Raw genomic sequence first — 23,455 nt, 5'->3', positions numbered from 1 at the left:
GTGTGCATCTGAATCACTTTGTTTCACACTTGAAACATTGTAAATCACACATACTTCAATTTAAAAATACATTTTGGCCTTTTACCTCGTTGCAGCCGAGAAAGCAACATGGGTCACCAGCAGCTCTACTGGAGCCATCCGAGAAAATTCAGCCAGGGTTCTCCCTCTTGCCGGGTCTGCTCAAACCGGCACGGTCTGATCCGGAAATACGGCCTCAATATGTGCTGCCAGTGTTTCCGCCAGTATGCGAAGGACATCGGCTTCATTAAGTTGGACTAACCGAACTTCCTTAGATGGCTCATCCAGCACATCATCCTTAGGCGGAAATAATACTGCTCTTTGTATATAAAATAAAAGTTTTCAAAACTTCAAAAATAAAAATAAAATAAAATAAAAATACATTTTGTTTGTTTTGTTTAAAGAAACCACAGAACAAAGAAATCTCCTAAAAACAAGTATTAGAGGAGGCCAACAGTTTAAGCGTCCACAGAGGGCACTAAGGCTAAACTTCTGGTGGGGAAAAGCATCCCAGAGTGAAAACATCAGAGACCAAGATGGGAAAAAAAAATATTGCAACATATTAAAGACCAGGGGTTAATATCCCCTTTAGGTTATGAAGCTTTACAAATCAAATCTTCTTTAAGCGACGTGCCAACAGAGAACTAAGTATAAACAATGAAGAAGCGATTCTCCAAAAAGAAAAGCACGTGGCCAGCACACAGGTGACAAGATGCTCAGCCTCCTGAAATCCAAAAACAAGGCTAGGAATGAAAATTCTCACTTGTCACGCTGGCAAAGGTCTGCACTGTTGGCAAGGTCCTGGGACATGGCTATTCCCATTCACTCCTGTGAGTACAAACTGGCACAACTCTTCTAGAGTGCCATTTGGCAACCCCTGTGAAAAATTTTAAATACGGATTGCTTTCGCTTAGTAGCTTCACTTCTAGAATCTTTCCTAAGGGAACAATCAGACAGGGAGATAATCCATAAAGATGGGAATAAAAAGGGACTCGTTAAATAAAGCCAAGCAGCAGAGGCTGTGGCAAGATTTCTTTGTGTGAAAAGCTGGTCACAAATCGAGTGATCCCTTTTCTCAGGGGAAAAGCCCCCAGTCGAGACACTCACTGGCATCACAGCTCTAATGAGCAGGATAAGCCAAGAAAGTATTTCCATTTAGGGGCAGGGGAAGGCGGCTCTGTGAACAAAGAGGATTCTTAGAAAGACAAGGTGGAAGGCTGCTGTCAATGGTGGGAGGGAGAGAAGAACCAGGAAATGGAGCGGGGGTAGGGTAGGTTTGGGCCAAGAAAAAGAGAGGGAGAAGAAAATAGGCTGCAGAGAAGTGACAATGGCACCAAGAAGATGAAATATACTAAACATCCAATTGGGACTAAATATACTAATGGGACTTTTAGAATCCCCCAGAGTAGATGAATAGGTCTAACTGACAAAAATAATAGCTTTCTTTCCTATATACCAGCAATAACCAATTCATGGATAAAACTGGAAGATGATTCTGTTTGTAACTGAATCAAAATGAGCTAGGAATGACAAGTACAGACTGTTCAGGAGAGAGGAGAAAATGGTATTTTTCTATATGGGACAGAGCAAGCTGAACTGAGAAGCAGACAGTCACTCTCAAGCTTGCACTCCCAAAATCAACACCTGCTTCTTCTCTGGCCTTGGACCCCTTCTCAGTCCCATCTTTTCCCAAACCTCCCTCCTTTGTCCCAGCTACTGCAGCGTCACCTCCCTCCAGGGCTCCTCACCGTCAACGTTATCTACTTCAGTCAATTCCATTAAAATAAACAGACTTCTCTCTGTCCCCAATACCCATAACCTCTGCCTCTCCATCTTTGAGACTGTCATCTAGACTGCCTCCTCATTTCCTGTGGGCTGTGAGCTTCCTGGGGGCAGGGACAGGTCACCCAAGTCTCTATCCCTCAGCACAGAGTGCCATGTGGGATACTCTGGTGATGGGGTTAAAGAGGCGGGAGGGTGAATGGATGGAAGGATGGATGGATGGATGGACAGATGAACTCAGAAATAAAGAAAAAAATGACTCTGTTCAACTCAGAACGTCAATATAGCCCAAGCAGAGTTTGGTGCCAAGGTCCCTGAGACTCCTTCCAACATGAGTTACTAAGACTTTATGGCACAGTCCCCCTGATGCCTGGGATCTGGACCTCAATTCCTAGGCTCAGCTTAGAAAGAAAATCTTCAGAAGAAACAGCACTCAGAGGAGGGAAACAATCATTTCTCAAACTGGAGGAGTCTCTTCCAGTGGGGAATTTTGTTCTGGGGACAACCTCTAAAAATAAATAATATTTAAAAGAAAAAAATGGATCATATGGCAGTTTTATTCCTAGTTTTTAAAGGAATCTCCATACTGCTCTCCATAATGGCTGCATCAGTGGGAGGTGGGAGGGAGGTTCAAGAGGGAGGGGACCATATGTATACCTATGGCTGATTCATGTTGATGTGTGGCAGAAACCAGCACAATATTGTAAAGCAACTATCCTCCAATTAAAAATATAACTTAAAAAGAATAAAATGTATTTAGAGTGGAAAATATAAAATAGTGTGGAGAGAAATTAAAGATGACCTTAATAAATGGAGAGTGTGACCTTAATAAATTTATTTCTTTATAATAAATAAATCCTATGTTCATGGATCAGAAGATAATATAGTTAAGACCAGATTGATCAACTGATTCTACAGAATTCCTATCAAAATCCCAGCTGACTTCTTCAAGAAGACAGTCCTGAAATTCACGTTGAAATTCACATTTCAGCATGAACAACCTTAAAAACAAGCAACAAAAAGAAGTTTGAGGACACAGATTTCCTGATTTCAAAACTCGCCACAAAGCCACAGTGATCAAGACAATGTGATACTTATATGAGGTCAGACATAGAGATAAATGGAAGAGAACTGAAAATTCAAATATAAACCTTTACATTTATGGTCATTTTTATTTTTGACAAGAATATCAAGATAAACTGATGGAAATAACAGCCGTTTTAACTCATGGTGCTGGGACAACTAGATATTCACAAGCAAAAGAGTGAAGCTGAACACCCACTTCACATCATATACCAAAAAAAAAAAAATATATAGAAGGAAACACAGGAATAAATCTTCATAACCTTGCACTGGGCAATGAATTCTTAGATAAGATATGCAAAGCACAAATGGCAAAAAAAAAAAAAAAAAAAAAAAAAACAGATAAACTGAACTTGACCAGAATTTTAAAATTTGAAGGACACTGCAGTGGTTTGATGCGGTGGTTTTGGTGTTCTTCAAAAATTCATGTCCACCGGGAACCTCAGAACGTGACCTTATTTGGAAATGGGGTATGTACAGACATAGTAAGTTAAGGATCTTGAGAGGAGATCATTCTGGAACTGGAGTCTATGAGAAGAGACACCAGAAAGGCACACGGGGAAGAAGGCCACGTGAAGACAGTGGTGAAGGTTTGGAGTGATGTGACCACAAGCCGAGGAATGCTTGGGGCCACCAGAAACTTGGAAAGAGGCGGGATGAGACTTCACAGGGAGTGTGACCCTGCTGACACCCTGACTTCAGACTTCTGGCCTCCAGCACTGGGAAAGGATAGATTTCTGTTGTTTTAGGACCACACCACCCAGTTTGTGGTCATTTGTTATAGCAGCCCCAGGAAACTAATACAGACGGCACAAAGAAAATGAAAAGAAAATCCACAGGAGAAAATATTTGCAAGTCATATATCCAATAGTAAAGTCGCTCAGTCATGTCCAACTCTTTGCGACCCCATGGACTGTGTAGCTTACAAGGCTCCTCTGTCCATGGAATTTTCCAGGCAAGAGTACTGCAGTGGGTTGCCATTTCCCTCTCCAGGGGGTCTTCCCGACCCAGGGCTCGAACCTGGGGCTCCTGCATTGCAGGCAGACACTTTACCATCTGAGCTACCAGGGAAGCCTCGCATATACCCAATAAGAGGCTGTCAACTACAAATTGGCACTTATCAAGGGCACTGCCACTGAGTGAACAACAAAGGCATTTGCCATCTGCCTCTAAGAAGACTGAACCCCACGCTGCTGCAGCTGCTGCCCTTCAACAACCCTTTAGGGAGTTCAGGGTAGGCTGAGGCACTCTGTGCTCCAGGGAACATGGTGGGACAGGTCTTCAGATATTGGATGTTTTCAGGAACAAATTTCATGATCTCAATCCTTGCATCTCCTCATATCTAGAGAAGCACTATATCCCTTCATGGTGACATCAGATCCTCATGACTAACAAAAAACCTTTTGTAAAATGAGTACTTCATGGTACTCCCCCTTCACCAAAACCTTATATATTGACTTCCCTCACTGCTGCTTTGGAGCCTCTCAGCGCTATCTGAGATGCTGCCTTCCGGCTGCAGTCCTCATTTTGCCCCAAATAAAACTTAACTTGCAATTCTCAAATTGTACATCTATTTTTAGTTGACAGGGCCTATATCCAGAATATAGAAAGAACTTTTACAACTCAACAATCGAGACAAACAACCTCATTTTCAAATAGGCAAAGGATTTAAATAGGTATTTTTCCAAAGAAAATATATACTGACAGCCAACAGACAGATGAAAATGTGCTCAACATCACTAGTCTTTAATGAAAATCAAAACCACAATGAGACAGCACTTCACATCCACTAGAGAAAAAAACACCTGCTTTAAGCCTCCCAGCTTGTGGTATTTTGTTATAGCAGCCCTGGGAACCTGTTTATGTGTGCACGCACATACACATGATTTTTTTCTTTTTTTTAATATTGAAGTATAATTGATTTACAATATTGTGTCAGTTTCAGGTATATAGCAAAGTGATTCACATATACATACATATATATATATTTCAGATTCTTATACAGGTTATTACAACATACTGAATATAGTTCTCTGTGCTATACAGTAAATCCTTGCTGTTTATTTATTTTATACATAGTAGTGTGTATCCTCTAATCCCGTCGGTCGGTCGGTCGGTCGGTCGGTCGGTCGGTCGGTCGGTCAGTCGGTTCAGTTGCTCAGTCGTGTCCGACTCTTTGCAACCCCGTGAATCGCAGCACGCCAGGCCTCCCTGTCCATCACCAACTCCCGGAGTTCACTCAGACTCGCGTCCATCGAGTCAGTGATGCCATCCAGCCATCTCATCCTCGGTCATCCCCTTCTCCTGCCCCCAATTCCTCCCAGCATCAGAGTCTTTTCCAATGAGTCAATGCTTCGCATGAGGTACGTACTACTAACTTACCCCTCCCCACTTTCCCTTTTTTTTCTATGTCTGTGAGTCTATTTCTGTTTTGTAAATAAATCATTTGCATTGAATGTTATTTTTCAGATTCCACATAAGTGATACCATATAATATCTGCCTTTCCTATGTGGCTCACCTGGTAAGGAATCCACCTGCAATGCAAGAGACCTGGGTTCTATCCCTGGGTTGGGAAGATCCCATGGAGAAGGGAAAGGCTACCCACTCCAGTGTTCTGACCTGGAGAATTTCATGGACTATATGGTCCATGGGGTCCCAAGGAGTCGGACATGACTGAGCAACTTTCACTCACTTCACTTTATCTCACTTCACTCAGAATTAAGTCTTCCATGTTTCTGCAAACAGCAATATTTCACTCTTTTTTTATGGCAGTATTTCATTCTTTTGGGGGGTAAGTAGTGTTCCATTGTTTGTATGGACCACATCTTTATCCATTCAGTAAATGGACATATAGGTTGTCTCCACGTCTTGCCAATAGTAAACAGGGCTGCAAAGAACTTTGGGGTGCATGTATCTTTTTGAATTATGGTTTTCTCCAGATATATACCCAAAAGTGGGATTGATGGATCATATAGTAACTCTATTTTCAGTTTTCTAAGGAACCTCCATACTGTTCTTCATAGTGGCAGCATCAATTTATACTCCCATCAACAGTGTAGGAGGGTTTCTTTTCTCCACACCCTCTCCAGAATTTATTTGTAGACATTTTGTTTAATGGCCATTCTGACCAGTGTGAGATGGGACCTCGTGGTCGTTTTGATGTGCACTTCTCTAATAATTATCAATATTGAATATACATGATTTATTTTTAAATTGACTTTTAACCATTAGGCAAGGGAACCAAATAAAACCCTCAAGGGTGAGAGGAGACATGTCCATGCCCACAGCCTACCAAGGACAGCTGTAACCAGGCCTGACCCAAGACACTAAACCATTAACTATGGCCTCCAAGAGGCAGCCTCAGAGCAGGTGTCAGGAGAGGGAAGGGCAGAGAAAGTGAGGCAAGGGGTTGACAGCACACAGGGGAAGCAACGGTCAAGGTGTTGCCTGAGGGCCAAAGCAGACCATAAGCAAGACCCAGAGCCAGCTCATGGCATACAGCCTCCTGTCAGATGCTGCAAAGGGACCTCACTCACATGACCAGATGTCAGTGTCACAGCGCAATACAAGACGCGCCAAGTGCTGAAGAACCAAAGCCTTTCCTTAGAGATGGTGGGAATACAGCCCAGGGCTGTCCCATGTGTTTCAGACATGTCTCCAAGTACCATCCGTACCTTCCTGCTAACCCACAGTCATCTCATAATAACCAGCCAAGAACTGGGCTCCCCACTTCCCATCCTTATATCTGTGCTTCTCTCAAGTTCCTCACCCCAGGAAATACCCCACCAGCCCCCCAGGCCAGAAATCTGGGTGTCCTTGGGCTTCCCTGGTGGCTCAGATGGTAAAGAATCTGCCTGAAATGCAGGAGACCTGGATTTGACCCCTGGGTCAGGAAGATCCCTTGGAGAAGGACATGGCAACCCACTCTAGTATTCTTGCCTGGAAAAATCCCATGGGCAGAGGAGACCGACAGGCTACTGTCCATGGGGTTGCAGAGTCCAAGACAACTGAGTGAGTCCTTCTTAGCTACTAGCTAATAACAACCACCAGATTATTCTAACATCAGTGGTTTTCAAACTGCTGTGCACCAGAAGCCCTGAAGCCTAATGAATCTCACAGAAGCCTAAAGTTCCCCCAGGATTCTCCTGCTCCTCATGTTTCAGAGCCGCTCCATTTGATTTATCAATAATAAACAAATAAAACGCAGCCACTGATCTTGAGGGACACTCCTGAGTGTCAGGGTGCTGCACAAGCCATTTATAAACATTATTTCTCAGGCAACTCCTTGGAGCAAATAGTTTATTTCCCTCACTGTATAGATGAAGGCAGAGCTCAGGAAGGTTAACTAAGTTCCAAGAGGTCACACAGCCCAGTGGGAAGCAGCAGAAGTGGAATCTCTGCAGAGTCTCTTTGAGCACAAGGCGCTTCACCTTGCCAAGGGCAGGAATTAGAGGCTTGGAGCGCGAGGCCAGTCCTCAGGACCCATGGCCAGCAGCACAGGAGCCTTAAGAGGCCAAGCACAAGCTCTCAGTCCAGGGCAACTGTTCCCAGCCCTGCTGACCATTGGAAAAGCCCAGAGAATTGATTGTTCATAGCCGTGCCCAGCTCCACTTGGCCCCTGAATCAGAACTCTCCAGGGGCCAAGACGGTATCATATTCTCACCTCCCCAGGCAACTAGGGTTAAAAAAAAAAAAAAATTGGCTCCAGCAGCGGTTCTCAACCTTGGCTGAAAATTCCTGATACCCAGGCCCTGCTCCGTCCCAGTGACTCAACATCTTGGAGTGGCATTCAGGTCTCAGTGGTTTTTTAAGGTCCTCAGGTGATTCCAACGTGCAGCCAAAGCTGCAGCCGCTGGTTTTGGACCTTGCCTGTTCCAGGTGTGGCCTCCAGGTCTGGAGCATTGGCACAGCCAGGGAGCTTGTCAGAAACACAAGATTTCAGGCCCAACCCAGACCTCCTGAATCGGAAATGTGGGGGTGAGTTCAGCCAGTCCTTCAGGTGCCGCTGATGCAAGTTCAAGGATGAGAATCTCTTGCAAGTCAAAAGTGGGTCCACAGGCTTGTAGCGTCAGCATGCCCGGGATCTCTGAGAGATACGGGGTCTCAGCCCCCCATCCCCAGACCCACTGACTCAGAACCCGCATTTTAACTGGATGCCCAGGTGAGTCAAGCACACAGTGAAGAGAGGAACTGCCCTTCTGCCCCTTTCCCTGCTCCCTTCTGCTTTGGATTAGCTCCAATCTCACCAGGAAGATGGCCTCCATCTCACCAGGAAGGAGGCCAAGGTCCTGATGCTCTGGAGCACACAGGCCACTCGGAGGAACAAGGCTAGACACACACAGTCAGTTACACGTTGACTAACTGACTCAGCAACTGAGAGCAGGACCGGGTGACAGCTTAATGTAGTGCTTCTCAAACTTTAATGTGCTTGAGAACAACAAGCTCCTTGAATGTCCCTTAGCTGGCCCATCCCCAGTAATGCTGATCAAATGGGTTGGGCCCATGAGTCAGCATTTCCACAGGTGATGTCATGCCAGAGGTCCCAGGATCACACTTGGCTAACCCTGATTTAGTGTGGATGGAGGAGGCTGGTAGGCCATGGTCCAGGGGGTCACAAAGAGTCAGACACGACTGAGCGACTTCACTTTCTTTCTTTCTTTGCTGAAGCCAGTCTATCAGGGTTCGAATCCAACCTTAGCATGCACTGACTGTGCAGCCCTGTGTCTCACCGGGCAAAGGAGCCTAGCGGTGACTCCAACCTCCTAACTTGTTATGAAGAGGCAGCAGATTGACAACTAAAGTGCCTGCGTGAGTGCCTAGTACAAGTGGACCCATACTTTTAAGCTTTACTGCACACACAGGGATTCCCTAGTAGCTCAGCTGGTGAAGAATCTGCCTGCAATGGGGGAGACCTGGGTTCGATTCCTGGGTCAGGAAGGTCCCCTGGAGAAGGGAACAGCTACCCACCAATATTCTGGCCAGGAGAATCTCATGGACCATCTACCCCATGGGGTTGCAAAGAGTCGGACACAACTGAGCGACTTTCACTTTTACACTACCACCAAAACCACAGCCACCCCCATCCCTCCCACCGCCAGCCCTACTATGACATCACCCTCACCACCACCACCATCCTCACAACCATCATCAATACCATCACCATCACCATCATCTCCACCACCAACACAATATTACCATCACCCGCAACACCACCGCCTCTCTCACCACCGCCATCACTACCATCACGTGTAAATCCTGTGCCACTCCAGCCCTGACCTGGGCTTCTTCCTCACCCCAGAGACCCCCAGGGGGACAGCCTGTACTGGGCCTGGGGGAAAAGAGAGGACCCAGCCCCAGCCCCACCCTTGGTCACTCATGACCCATCCCACCAGCCTGGCCTACACAGGGCATTAATGTGAGGACAGCCAGGGGCCTGGGAGCCTCAGGGTGGCAGTGGCCATGTTCCCCAAAGTGACTTTCTGTCCCCGGATGCCCAGGCCCTGGGACTCTTCCTCAGGGCCAGAAGGAATGTTTGAAGGAGGAGGCGTCTCCTACCTTATCAGTAACCAACACCCATCACCACAACCAGCCTCACACCACCACCACCGATACCACCACCATCACCAAGATCATCACCATCACACTCTCCCCAGCACCCCACCACTCTATCAGCATCATCCACCATCACCCATCCACCAAAACATATCACCCCCACACCCACCCCACCACCACCACCGATACCACCACCATCACCAAGATCATCACCATCACACTCTCCCCAGCACCCCACCACTCTATCAGCATCATTTCCACCATCACTGCCATCACCACTGCCACCAAATTATCATGATCACAACACCCATCACCAAAACTACCCTCAAACCACCACCACCACCGATACCACCACCATCACCAAGATCATCACCATCACACTCTCCCCAGCACCCCACCACTCTATCAGCATCATTTCCACCATCACTGCCATCACCACTGCCACCAAATTATCGTGATCACAACACCCGTCACCAAAACTACCCTCAAACCACCACCACTGATACCACCACCATCACCAAGATCATCACCATCACCACTGCCAGCACCAAAGTCACTTTCACCACCACCTCCATCATCAGCATCACCATAATTACCACCAGCACCATCACCCGTACCACCACCACCCTTATTACCACAACACCATCACCAGCACCTCCCTCCCCACCACCCTCCCAGCACCACCATCACGACCCCCACCACTGGGTATTCACAGTACAGCCCCAGTCATCAAAGACTGTTAGCCTAGGTGGACAGGCAGACAAGACACTGAGAGAGAGAGAATACAGAACCTCCTGCCGTGTAGACCAGCAGGCCCCAACCATGTTGGCACCAGGGAGTGGTTTCATGGAAGACAATTTTTCCATGGACCTGGTGGGGGATGGTTTGGGATGATCCAAGCACATTACATTTACTGTACACTTTATTTCTATTATTATTACATCAGCTCCACCTCAGATCATCGGGTGTTAGATCCTGGAGGTTGGGGATCCCTGGTTGGTTAGACCAACTCAGTTCAGCATTTGTTCAGAGACAAATGCCAAGGAAATGAATGCCAAATAGTGATGGGTGTGGGAAGATGGAAGAGGGATCTTTACATGTCCTGAATGTTGGTGGTCCAATCTCAGAAACCACCTAGACCACGTGAGATTAGGGCTGTGCTTATTTCATCTCCAAATGTCAACTCCCGGTACAGGGCCTGGCCACGGAATCAGGAATGAGTCCACAGACTTGACTTTTCAAAGTCACTTTCCTACACAGTTTATGCTTCCATTAAATAGGGAAAATGCTAATTTCAAAGTTGCTGAAGTGTATATTCTTACAGAGCTATGAAGATATCTAATAGTTAAGCATTATTGATATTCATCATTAATAACTGAAACTAACAGAAAAGCTGAATTTCTCACTTCTCCACAGGCTCCTCAACTGACCCTGACCACTCTTCCCAGAACACACACCACGTCACAAGAGAATTCTCAGCCCACTCTCTTCCAGTAATGCAAATCCTCTGAAACCTCAGTCCAATGTTCTAATGTCTATAGTCCTGCCTTCAGGTGAGCTGCAATGCCCTCAGTCTGAACCGGCAGGCGAGCTCAGGACAGCTGCCCAGAGCAAGGGATGCTCCTGTCTACACTCCCCAGCACACTAGCTGAGATGCCAGCCCCTCAGCTTTACATCCTGCTGATCTTTCAACTTCCTCCAGCTGGCTATGCCCTGGCCCCTTGGCACCAACTGAGCAATCTGCAGACAAGATTAATAAATCCCAGCTGCAGAAAGCAGTGCCTCTAATGAGGACGGAGCCGACACAGGGCAAGATAACGAGACCCAGGCCAGGCCCGTGTCTAAATCCTGTGCTTCTCCGGCCTTAGCCTGGGCTACTTCCTTGCGCCCAAGACCACCAGCTGGCCAGCCTGTACTGGGCCTGAGGGGAAAGAGAGAACCCAGCCCCGGCCCCACCCTTGGTCACTCATGACCCATCCCACCAGCCTGGCCCACACAGGGCATTATTGTTAGGACAGCCAGCCAGGGCATGGGAGCCTCAGGGTGGCAGTGGCCATGTTCCCCAAAGTGACTTTCTGTCCCCAAATGCCCAGGCCCTTGGAACTCTCTTCCTCGGGGCTAGAAGGAATGTTTGAAGGAGGAGGCGTCTCTTACCTGCAAGGCTCTGCTCAGGCAGCATCCTTGCCCAGGATGTTGGCCCTGCCCATCTGTTCACTCCACAAACTCCTGGGCTCCTGGCTTGAGTATAGATGATGAAATGGAAACAGCTGCTGCCCTTGCATTACCCACGATCTGGCAGGAGTGGTGGCTTATAATCAGATGACTGCAATGAAATAAGGTCAGTGCTCAGAGCCCGGAGGGCTTCCTGGAAAAGGGAGCCCTTAAGTCATGTCTTCACGGAGAGGTAGGGATCCCAGATTAGCAAAGGATAAAAAAAAAAAAAAAAAAAAAAGACACCAAGCCCTACGTGTGTGTGTGTGTGTGAATTTCTATGTGTTCCTACAAGCATGGGGGAAAGTTCTGGGGTTCCACCTACCATGGGTTACGTCACATGAGATGGAGAGAATGTATTTATTTCTTTATTCTCCTCTTTGTTTGAATAGTTACAATAAAAATAAGACTTTAGTAATTTTAGAAGGCAACACAATAAACGTGTAAAGGAAGAATAGAAATGGAAAATTGAAGGAAAATTGACCCAAAAGGAAAGATTCTGAAAATGAAATGATTTCTCTAAAGAAAGTAGAATGAATCCTGTCAAAAGTCTGTGTCTCTGATTCAAGACTGGTCCCCAAGGGGCTGATCAGAATGGAACTGTGGAGTGAGTAGTTCTCTCCACCTAGAGGTGATGGAGAGGCTGAAGAGGCCGGAGACCAAAGGGTGGATGGTGAATATAGCCGAGCCTCACCAAGCCTCTCCCACTAGGAGTACAAATTGAAAAGTACAAACTTTTCAATTCGCAGAGTTTCAAAACTGCAGAATAGTATAGTGAACTCTCCACATCTTCCTTAGACTCACCAATAGTTCATAGTTTCCCTTGGCTACTTTATCTATAAAGATGTTTCTATACATAAAAGTCTATTTTTTTAATGAACCGTTTGAAAATAAATTGCAGACACCACAACAGCTCACCCTCAGTGCTGTGGCTTTCATCTCTTAACATCAAAGACATGATGCGATCACAACACAATTATCAAAACCAGGAGATGTTATCACTGATACGTTTCCCACTCCAATGTATGTCACCAATTGTTGCAGTGATGTCCTACTTAGCAAAATGATTCTTTTTCTTGACCCAGCACTTTAATTAAAGAGCAGTTGTATGCAGGATGAGGTCATGTCTCTGTCAGAGGTACTCCAAACCACAAACAAACTTCCCCAAATAATCAAGTGGCAAGGTAAAACATAAAGACAATCAGAATAATAAGCCTCATTAGAATAATCTTTGACAAGTAGTAGGACAGGGCAGCTGGACAGGGTTCTAGGCACCGTGATCGAGGATGATGAACCTTCAGGTGATACTAGCCTTGGTCTTCGGCTCTGTGTCTAAGAAAAACACAAACCACATGCCCGCAGGCATGACAGTGGGGTCCTTCTGTCCTTGGGAGCTGGCAGCCTGGGTCAGGTGGGCCACAGTGCCGAAAAGCGAGGATCTGGGCTCCCACCTCTCAACTGCTGAGTCTACCTGGAGAAGTCACATAGACCCTGTGGGACTCAGTTTCCCCATCTGTAGGGATGGAGTCTGGCCACTTCCTCACCCTCTGCCCCCTCATTAATGGCCACTCTGAGCCCTGCTAGGTTCTGATCCAGGGTCCCTGATCCAGGTGTCTACCACTACGTTTCTGAGAATCTGAAACAGTAAAATATATTTGCAGACTGTCACTGGCACCTCACTGCCCTCAGGGTGAAAACCAAACTCCTTGGCTTGGATAAAGCCCTTCCTCATCTGTCCCCTCCTCCTCCTTCCCATGGATCCCCTGAGACTCTCCTCACCAGTATCCCAACCAATGTCAGAAAGCAGCAGCCCTAACCAGCAGCGTTGTTATCTCCAGAGCATTGATTGCTAAGGCCATGGAGGCCCAGGGAGGTTGAGGAACTGGCCCAAGTTCAACAGCTCGGGAATAACAGAACTGAGGCACCAAGAAACACGCTCCAAACCAGAGCCCTTCAGCCCATATAAAGCAAAATGCTTCATTGACACAGGTCTCGACCTGCTGCCTCTGGACAATGCTGGAAAAGATACTAAAACAGTGGTTCAGAAGGTGCTGGGAATAAAGATGAATGCTGGTGGCTTTTTCTTTATGAAATGCTTTCATTACTTCTGTATAGCTTTAAATTTCACAGTGGAAAAATAATAGTAACTAAAAATCCACAAGCACTAAGTGATGAAGAGTCCCACAAACATCTGTCTCACTATCACTACATCACTGATATGCTATGCACAGAAAACAGAACTGGTAGCCTGATTTCAACTGGGAGCTCATCCCAGCATGGCGGGCATGGGCAGGATCTCCCGCTCACCTCTGCCCAGGGAAGTGGATGCTGCCTTAGACCAGGACCCTGCCCACAACTGGAGCATGCCTACCAATCCTGGACTCTCTCTGCACCTGGAAAAGATTTCCAATTTTTTTTCTTCCAACTGAAGTAACAGATGCCTTATGTGTGTGCATGTGCTCAGTTGCGTCTGACTCCTTGTGACCCCATGAACTCTAGCCCCTCAGGCTCCTGGGATCCATGGAATTTTCCAGGAAAGAATATTTCATTGGGTTGTCATTTCCTACTCCAGGGGATCTTCCCAACCCAGAAATTGAACCCACATCTCTTGTGTCTCCTGTATTGGCAGGTGGATTCTTTATCACTGTGTCACCTGGGAAGCCCCAATAGATAACTCATGGCTCCCTTTAAAGAGCTTAAGAGACTAACTGTATATTTATTTAATGATTATTTTTAATTCTGTCAAGACCCATTGTCCTCTCTGAACCTCAGGTTCTTCATCTGTATAAGAAATAGGAACACTGGCATCCAAAGGGCTATAAGTGAAACTCCTAATAGCAGAGGATGTGTTCTGCTCAGTAGATACAGTCACAGACAGCATCATTACCACTTCCTGACAATCTACTCAGTGTCAGCTGCTGCTGCTGCTAAGTCACTTCAGTCGTGTCCGACTCTGTGCGACCCCACAGACAGCAGCCCACCAGGCTCCCCCGTCCCTGGGATTCTCCAGGCAAGAACACTGGAGTGGCTTGCCATTTCCTTCTCCAATGCGTGAAAGTGAAGTCGTTCAGTAGTGTCTGACTCTTCGAGACCTCATGGACTGCAGCCCACCAGGCTCCTCCATCCATGGGATTTTCCAGGCAAGAGTACTGGAGTGGGATACCATTGCCTTCTCCCAGTGTCAGCTACCAGGCACTAAAAGTACATAGATGAAGAAGTCACAGTGCTACCCTGGAGGGGGTGGGGGGCGGGGGAAGGACAATAAATTCCTAAAGGGCTAGTACTTGACCTTGAACACAGCAGGAAGCCACTGGAGAGGTTTATGGCCCGGAGGACAAGGTCAGACACATTTCTGAGTGCTTGCTCAGGGTCAACATGGAGGGCTGCCTGGAGGGGCCCCCCAGAGGCAGAGACAGTGTCCTGAGGCTGTGTGTCTTTACCTGATAGGGGATGAAGAAGCGTGAGGTGACATCACGGATGTGAATATTTCAAGAGGCAAAACCGTAGGAGTATAGTCCAAGTGAATGAGGACAAAGAATTACTAAAGCTTGAATTGAGCTGTATTTTACATTTTGAACAGTGAAAAGTGAAAGTTGCTCAGTTGTGTCTCTTTGCAACCAACCAACCTCATGGACTATAGCCCACCAGGCTCCTCTGTCCATGAGATTCTCCAGGCAAGAATACTGGAATACGTTGCCATTCCCTTCTCCAGGGTATCTTCCTGACTCAGGAATCAAACTTGGGTTACCAGCATTGCAGGCAGATTCTTTACCATCTGAGCCACCAAGGAAGCCCTGTATTTCACATTTTAACCTAATTTTAAATCTCTTCAAACATTTACTAATCTCCTCATCACTCCTACCCCAGGGATACTTTTCTACAGAAATGGGAAGCAGCACAGTCTCAAGAAAACCAAGAGGATTGGGGCAGGGGTAGGGGGTAGAGGGTGGTGGTTGGGAGTGGGGAGGTTAGGGGATTAGGTGAGATAACACTTCCCTGTTAAAAAATATGGAAATGGAGGTACTCTGTGTCAAAGGACTGGCCTAAGCTTCCACTGAACATGCAGGAAGACTGGGATCTGAACACAGATCTGTCAGGCCCCAGGGCTTACTCCATATCACCCAGTGGGTGAATCTCGTAGCATCATTGATAGCCTGGGTGGTCAGCAAGAGTTAAGGAGTCTTTCAAAATGGCGGGCACAGTCTTGTTGTCATGAACAGGGACACCTACCTGGACACCCACTGTCATCCTGCAATCAGGAAGGGAGCTCAGGAAGTGAGGCTGTGTTGGCAGTCAGACATCAGGCTTCCTCAAGAGAAAAATATTTAGCAAACACTTATGTAGAAAAGGAGTGAGCCCCACACTTGGAAGGGATGTTGAGAAAGGCCATCTGGTCCTACTTCCCCATTGTACTGACGGGACACAAAGCCCAGAGAGGGTGTGTCTAATGCAAATATACACAAGGAGGCGGGATTTGAACCCAATCCTCTGCTCTCCTTACCCTGGCCTCATGCTTAACCAAGTAAAGGTGTATAAGCCACATTACTGCCTGCTTCAGGATATCCTCCATGACTGCCAACACTCCTGCCCCTGAAAACCTGGGCCTCCCTAAAAAAGTCTGGACTTCCCTGTCAGACCCCAAGTTGAATCCTGGCTCCGTTTCCTACAGCCTGTAGGACCAACATCAAGTCCTGTTACCTGAGCCAGAGAAAACTCTGTCTCCGGAGAATGCTCCATGGATTACGACAGGCCACCCCTATCGTAAAAGCAGCCCCTTCCACGGATGGACCCAGAGAGCAGTCATACAATAATGGCTGCCTTCCCCTGAATGTCAATGCCAAGCCCAGTTCTCTCCTCCAATGCCACTACCTACAATAAGAGCCACCATCTTATTTTCTCATTGGCTTGGGAAGCACTCGGCTCTGTCCTGACGCAGTATCTCGCCTGCTGCAGGTCATCCCTCTATCCAGACTCCTCTCTTCCACCCCTGCCAAGCCTCCTCTACTCCAAAAGCAAATACGTGCACTAACGCACTGAAGTTATCCCAAACGCCCAACTCTGACTCAAGCCTCTCCCACTTCCGACCAGTCCAGCATCACTTCCTGCCACTGACTTTTAAAGTTGAGCCTGACTCCTCCCCTTCCACTTCCTATCACCACCCCGCCTCCTTGGCCACGCCCACCACCTGCTTCCTGTCCCCGGTCCAAAGGAACAATATCACGGGGAAATCTTCAGCAGGGATTTCTGCACTTAAAAAGAAGGGCAGGCTACAAAGTTGGTGCAGTATGAACTCCCGTAAAATATAAAGCTAGCACATGTGTTGAGAGGACAAAATACATACATATATATATGAAGTGAAGTGAAGTCACTCAGTCGTGTCCGACTCTTGCAACCCCATGGACTGTAGCCTACTACGCTCCTCTGTCCATGGGATTTTCCAGGCAAGAGTACTGGAGTGGGTTGCCATTTCCTTCTCCAGAGGATCTTCCTGACCCAGGGGTCGAAGCCAGGTCTCCTGCACTGTAGGCAGATGCTTTACCGTCTGAGCCACCAAAATACACATATATGAAAATCAGAGGTGTTTTCAGATACTTTTTGCTTTTTTTTTTTCCCCAGGAAATGAAATCTTGTGCAGTCCCCATGAATCTGCTCTTGGAAGGACCCACTCCCAAACCTCAGCCTGTTAAAATCCCCTTGCTGAGCCCACCCAGAAAGGTCCAGCATGGGTGGAGAGAAGACAAGGCTCTCCTGCTTAGGGTCCACCATTCACTAACTCTGACTGTTAATGACTTATGTACCCTCCCGCAGCATCTGTTTCTTCCTACCTTCTCTGAATGGTGGTTCAGAGACCCATTTCAGTTCGGTTCAGTTCAGTCACTCAGTCATGTCCGACTCTCTGCGACCCCAAGAATCGCAGCATGCCAGGCCTCCCTGTCCATCACCAACTTCCAGAGTTCACTCAGACTCACATCCATTGAGTCAATGATGCCATCCAGCCATCTCATCCTCTGTCGTCCCCTTCTCCTCCTGCCTCCAATCCCTCCCAGCATCAAGGTCTTTTCCAATGAGTCAAGCCTTCGCATAAGGTGGCCAAAGTACTGGAGTTTTAGTGTTCGCATCATTCCTTCCAAAGAAATCCCAGGGCTGATCTTCAGAATGGACCGGTTGGATCTCCTTGCAGTCCAAGGGACTCTCAAGAGTCTTCTCCAACACCACAGTTCAAAAGCATCAATTCTTCGGCGCTCAGCTCAGAGACCCAGAGAGGAGCATAAAGCATCCATCCAGGGGCTACTCAATAAATACCACAGTGAAGAGGCAGACTGGATGGATCGGGACAGGACGATCCATAGCAAGTCCAAAGTGGCTGGCTTGGAGACCTCATCCCATCTACCACCACATGCCTCCTCCACCTTCCAGAAACCCGCAGGTGCCATCAACAGGACAATGCTGCAAAGCCACAAGCCCACAGGAAACCAGGCCTCTTGCCCCACACACAGTTACCTCCTCTGGAAAAGGTGACCCTACCCATCCTGCCAGCCAGAGAACAAGAGAAAAGTGGCTGAGGGTGGCCCAGAGTCAGACTGCATGGGTCTCTTGAGGCCTGACTCCTTTGCCTGAATCCTAAAAGCAGCAGTTAAACCAAGAGCTGCCATATATGAGAGCCTACTCTATGCCAGGCAATGTGTTGGGGATACCCATCTCAATCCATCCTCAAAACCGCCTTGTGAAACAAGTAACAGTATTATCCCCATTTGACATATAAGGAAACTGAGGCTCAAAGAGGTGAAGTCACCTGCCCAAGGTCCACAGCTTGTAAGTGGCAAAGCCAGGACTGAATCCAGGTGTATCTGACTCTAATGCCACTTTTTAGGTGCCCAAAGAATTGTCAGTTTTGTCTATCCCCAGGACCCAGCACTATGCCAGGCATGTTCTTAGAAGGCATCCAAGAACATTTTTAGGAATGAAGAGCAAGGCTCCTTCCTGCAAATTGTGCCATCCCCTCCAAGAACAACAAACATCACCAAATTAATAGCAACACTTATATAAAACAGTAAAACTTCTTCAATCATGAAAAACTTTCAATATCATCAGAAAACCACCTACTTCAGTTCCCTACTAAACACAAACACAATTATTGATAAAATTGCTACTCATATTCAGGACCCACATAACAAAATTCTCATCAACTAGAGGAATGAGAGTTATTTAACAACACTCATGAAAACATGGTGAAACTTCCTTTAGAACATTCGGTGCATGTGAGGTTTTCCTTTTTTAGCTTTTCACTGTAAAATCTTACCAGATCCTGAACAAGAGAGAAACTTCGAGGTGGGAAAGAGCAATGGGAACCAATAACTGTGCTGCAAGGGAAATAAAGCATCATGGCAGCAGCAACGCTCCTCTCCCATCAAATAGAATTTGATACAATTCAACAAATATGCACTCAGTAGTAGTAATCGTTAACAGTCGCTGATTATCTAACAGTCTCTCTATACTAGAAATTCTTCAAAAAGCTCCAAATTCTAATTCCACACCCCATTACATGAGTATTATCAGTGCTCCATTTTAGTGTTCAGGCAGAAAAGATGGAAGTACTCTGACTGGGTGGCATAGCTAGCAAGTAGGTGTGGGAGGTTGTACCAGGTGGTCTGGGTCCAATGTCCACGTTTTTACTGGCTCTGTTATGTAGCTTCCAGGTATCAGATATTGTGCTAGGTTGTAAAGATAGAGCCACAGGCGAGCCCAGGCACTGCCTCATCCAGAAAAAGTCAAAGAAACTATGTTTATAATACTAAAGAAGCCACAGTCATTCTGCATATCTAGGGATAGATGGGTGCCACTCCTTAGGCAGCAAGAAGGCATCAGGTCTTTACATACATAATCCTGGTTCTCACGAGGTCCTGGAGAGGCACAGGTTATTTTCCTCATTTAATAGGAACACAATTTCAACTGCATGCAAGTAAAGGACTTGGTTAAATCCTCACCTGAATACAAAGCATTTGCTCTTTCTGCTGCTACTTGCTGACTCTTCACAAACTCCCTGCACCATTTTGGAATCTCCCCTTTATTAATGTACAAGGGCCCCTTAACAAGTCCCAGAAAAGGCCCCAGCCGTCAGGCCATTTCTCTCTCACCTCTCTTGAAATGAATCACATAATCACACCGCTGAGAAGAAGCAGGGTGACTGGTGACTTTCAAGCTAAGAGCAACTTCTTTTGTGGTTTCCACATCCTTTGTACACCAGCCACTCAGTGCGGCTCGATATGCCTAGGGCACTCCTCGCCAGACAACTACAGAGCACCTGCCGTGTGCACAGAGTTGGAGGAGGGGCACACAGAGCTCATCTACATCCTGGCTTCTCTCAAGAGAATAACTCCAGAGCTGATGCACAGGGGTGAGCTGAAGCAAGCGGGGTGAGACCAGGGATTTGTTACAGGGCTGGGGTGCCTGGACCAAGAAGAACGTATGGCCAGATTACTACCAGGTTACTACCATCACAGGGAAGGAAGATGCTTAAGGATGACGTCATCTGGCGCAGACATTTGCCCAGTCCCTTGAATGTGATGGCTCAGGGCTGTGTGTCCCAGTGGTGCCCCCACCCGCATGAGGAGTTCCAGCTGAGTCAGGGAGGCAGGCGAAGAAACAAGAATGTAGCAAGCCCAGGTGATAACTGCAGACCTGGGGCTGTGGCTCCCAGGAGAGTGTGAAGAAAGAGACATCTGACATGGACCCTGGCAGGAATGAAATGCAGACATGCAGAAAGGCAGCAGGGGTCTAAGGAAGGTTGAATGGCATTGAGGCAGGAAGCGCAGGAGCATGCGCTCCATTCATTCATTAATTCATTTGTTTACTCACTCATTCACTCAACATTCCAGTGGCTGCCCATTTCCAGGCCCTGTCCTGGGCACAGAGGCCTCAGACACAAATCCCACCTAGGTCCTGGACTCCCACCAGTGAGGAAGACAAACTATGAAAGACAATAGCCTCACAGTTTGGCCAAGTTTGGGACAGAAAGCTATGCAGGGCCTAGGGAGTCAGGAAGTACCTGAGGATATGAGCCTGAGCCACTTTTAGAGGGGGCAGAAAGGGTGTGCTATGGCGAGGACACAGATGTACAAAGACAGGAGGAACGAGGGCAGATTCAAGGAAGACAGATTGTTCCATAAGGCAGGGGGCAGTGTTAGGGACTGAGTGTTTGTGTCCCCCACAAATTCATATGTTGAAACCCTAATCCCCAACGTGATGGCATTTGGAGATGAAGCCTTCGGGAAGTGATTAGGCTCACATGACAGGATCAGTGTCCTAATAAGCAGACACACAAGAAAGCTTACTTCCTCTCTCTCTGTCCACTTCACGAATGCACAGTGAGAAGGCAGCCACCTACAAGTCAGAAGAGAACTCTCACCAGAATCAGCCCGCACCTTGATCAGCCCTAGAATTGTGAGAAGTAAACTTCTGTTGTTTAAGCTGCCCAGTCAATGGTATTTTTTTCTTATAGCAGCCAGAGCAGATGAAGATAAAGGATGAAAGCAAGAGCATCAAGAGATGAGGCCACAGATGTGTTGACAGGGGCTGTGGACTTCATCCTAGGACACAGGGAGCCCACTGAAGAGAGGGGTAACAAAGCCAGGTGTATGGTTTCTGAAAGACATCAGCCTTGCTTGGTATGACTGATCATCCTTCCAAACACTCCCAGTAACCCAGTAACCCAAGGTCTGTTTTGAGGAAGAAATGAGTGGGTAACACCATTAGATTATCCTTGGTGAGCACTGGACACTCAAGGTCTGCTCACAGAGGCCTGGGAGGTGAGTGTGGTTCTAACATGGCTCTTTCTCCAGCCTGGCTCAGCTCCATCAATGACAGTCCTGGAGGTGCTTCCTTCCCAGTACATGGTCCTAGGGATGTGAGGACATTTGGAGGCTGAGACAGAACAAACAACCAAATGTGATATACTAAGCAGATGGCAACACAGAGACACAGGTGTCTGCGAAGAGACGGCGGCCAGTATTGATGCTTTTGAACTGTGGTGCGGAAAAAGATTCTTGAGAGTCCTTTGATTGCAAGATCCAACCAGACCATCCTAAAGGAAATCAGTCCTGAATATTCGTGGGAAGGACTGATGCTGAGGTTGAAGCTCCAATACTTTGGCCACTTGATGTGAAGAGCTGACTCACTAGAAAAGACCCTGATGCTGAGAAAGAGTGAGGGCAAGAGGAGAAGGGGGCGACAGAGGATGAGATGGTTGGATGGCATCACCGACTCAGCGGACATGAGTTGAGCAAACTCTGGGAAATGGTGATGGACAGGGAGGCCTGGCATGCTGCAGTCCATGGGGTCGCAAAGAATTGGACAGGACTGAGCCACCGAACAATGACAATAATAACCACCTAAAACAGAGCAGACCATCAGGACTGAGGGGCACTGGGAGATGGCGACCAGGCCTGGGTTTCAAACCACATTCCATGGAGCCCTGGTCCTCCCTGAAGGTGCTTAAGGTTGTCAAAGATCACGGTGCTGGAGCAACAATGTTTGATTCTATTTTTTTTTTCTGGTGCAATAATTTTAAACTACAGACAGAGCAAACAAACTCAAATGAGATGCATACCTAAAGACTCCAGCACATGGACCTGGGCTACTAGGTGAACACTCAGCTTTGTGCATTTCTTGGGGTTGAGACTTTCCTATCATGTCCAGGAAAATGGATCCCTAAAAGGCAAGACAAGTTGTTGACAAAAACGCTACCATTTGCAAATGTGATGGGTAAAAAATTCTCAAACCAGAATAGTTTCGCACCCACAATAAAGCTCAAGTAACACTCTAAACTTAATTTTGAAAGTTGTATTCATCAGACCAACCTCACTGTTCTCACGGGCTGACTCATAACTTGAAACGCTGTAAGTTTAAAGTCATAAAATAAATATGACGGTAAATTAGTGCCTCCCTGTTTTGTATATTGGGGGAGGAGATTAGCTGTTAAAACAATTAAAAAAAAAAAAAAAACCCGCTTCATTATTACAGATGGGGAAACAGACCCAGACAGAGGGAAGGGTACTGTGTCATTCTTCTATTATCTTTGATTATCACCCTTGCTCAATGGGCTTCAAGAGAGCAGAAAACAAGTGTCCAGCACACAGCAGGCACTCCCCAAACAACTGTGTAGAGGAAGGACCCCTGCAAAGCATTACAGGCAGGGGGTGGGCAGAACTCAAACCGAGAGACTCTCAAGAGTCTTCTCCAGCACCACAGTTCAAAAGCATCAATTCTTCAGCACTCAACCTTCTTTACGGTCCAGCTCTCACATCTGTACATGTTTGGGTGGAGAACTATCTTTTATACTCTACGAATTAAGGTCCCCTAGTCTCACCTACCGGAGCAGGCAATGGCACCCCACTCCAGTTCTCTTGCCTGGAAAATCCCATGGACGGAGGAGCCTGGTGGGCTACAGTCCATGGGGTCACTAAGAGTCAGACGCGACTGAGCGACTTCACTTTCGCTTTTCACTTTCATACATTGGAGAAGGAAATGGCAACCCACTCCAGTGTTCTTGCCTGGAAAATCCCAGGGACGGGGGAGCCTCGTGGGCTGCCGTCTGTGGGGTCGCACAGAGTCAGACACGACTGAAGTGACTTAGCAGCAGCAGCAGCAGTCTCACTGCTTGCTGATTCAGCAAGATGGTAAATGTGATTCATCCTTATTGGAGGGAATCAACCAGTTGCCAGCTATTTTAGAAACAACCCAACTATGTAACTACAAGACAAGTGGGGGACCAGTTCTACCTACTCTGATTCTCAAACTGGAGGGAGGGCA

General features: G+C 47.1%; 1 protein-coding gene and 1 pseudogene across 2 annotated transcripts in view; one reads left to right on the top strand and one right to left on the bottom strand.

The window, feature by feature from the left end:
• The window catches only part of JAKMIP1 (janus kinase and microtubule interacting protein 1), a 131,108-nt gene that overhangs the window by 90,239 nt on the left and 17,414 nt on the right, over window positions 1-23,455 (bottom strand). The window lies entirely within an intron of this gene.
• Window positions 78-375, top strand: LOC102189108 (annotated as a pseudogene). The gene has a single exon (XR_001918214.1). The product of XR_001918214.1 is annotated as a 40S ribosomal protein S29 pseudogene (transcript).

The sequence above is a fragment of the Capra hircus genome, chromosome 6 (assembly GCF_001704415.2).
Source record: "Capra hircus breed San Clemente chromosome 6, ASM170441v1, whole genome shotgun sequence".
NCBI classification, from domain to species: Eukaryota; Metazoa; Chordata; class Mammalia; order Artiodactyla; family Bovidae; genus Capra; species Capra hircus.
This window is presented reverse-complemented; position numbering and strand designations above follow the sequence as displayed.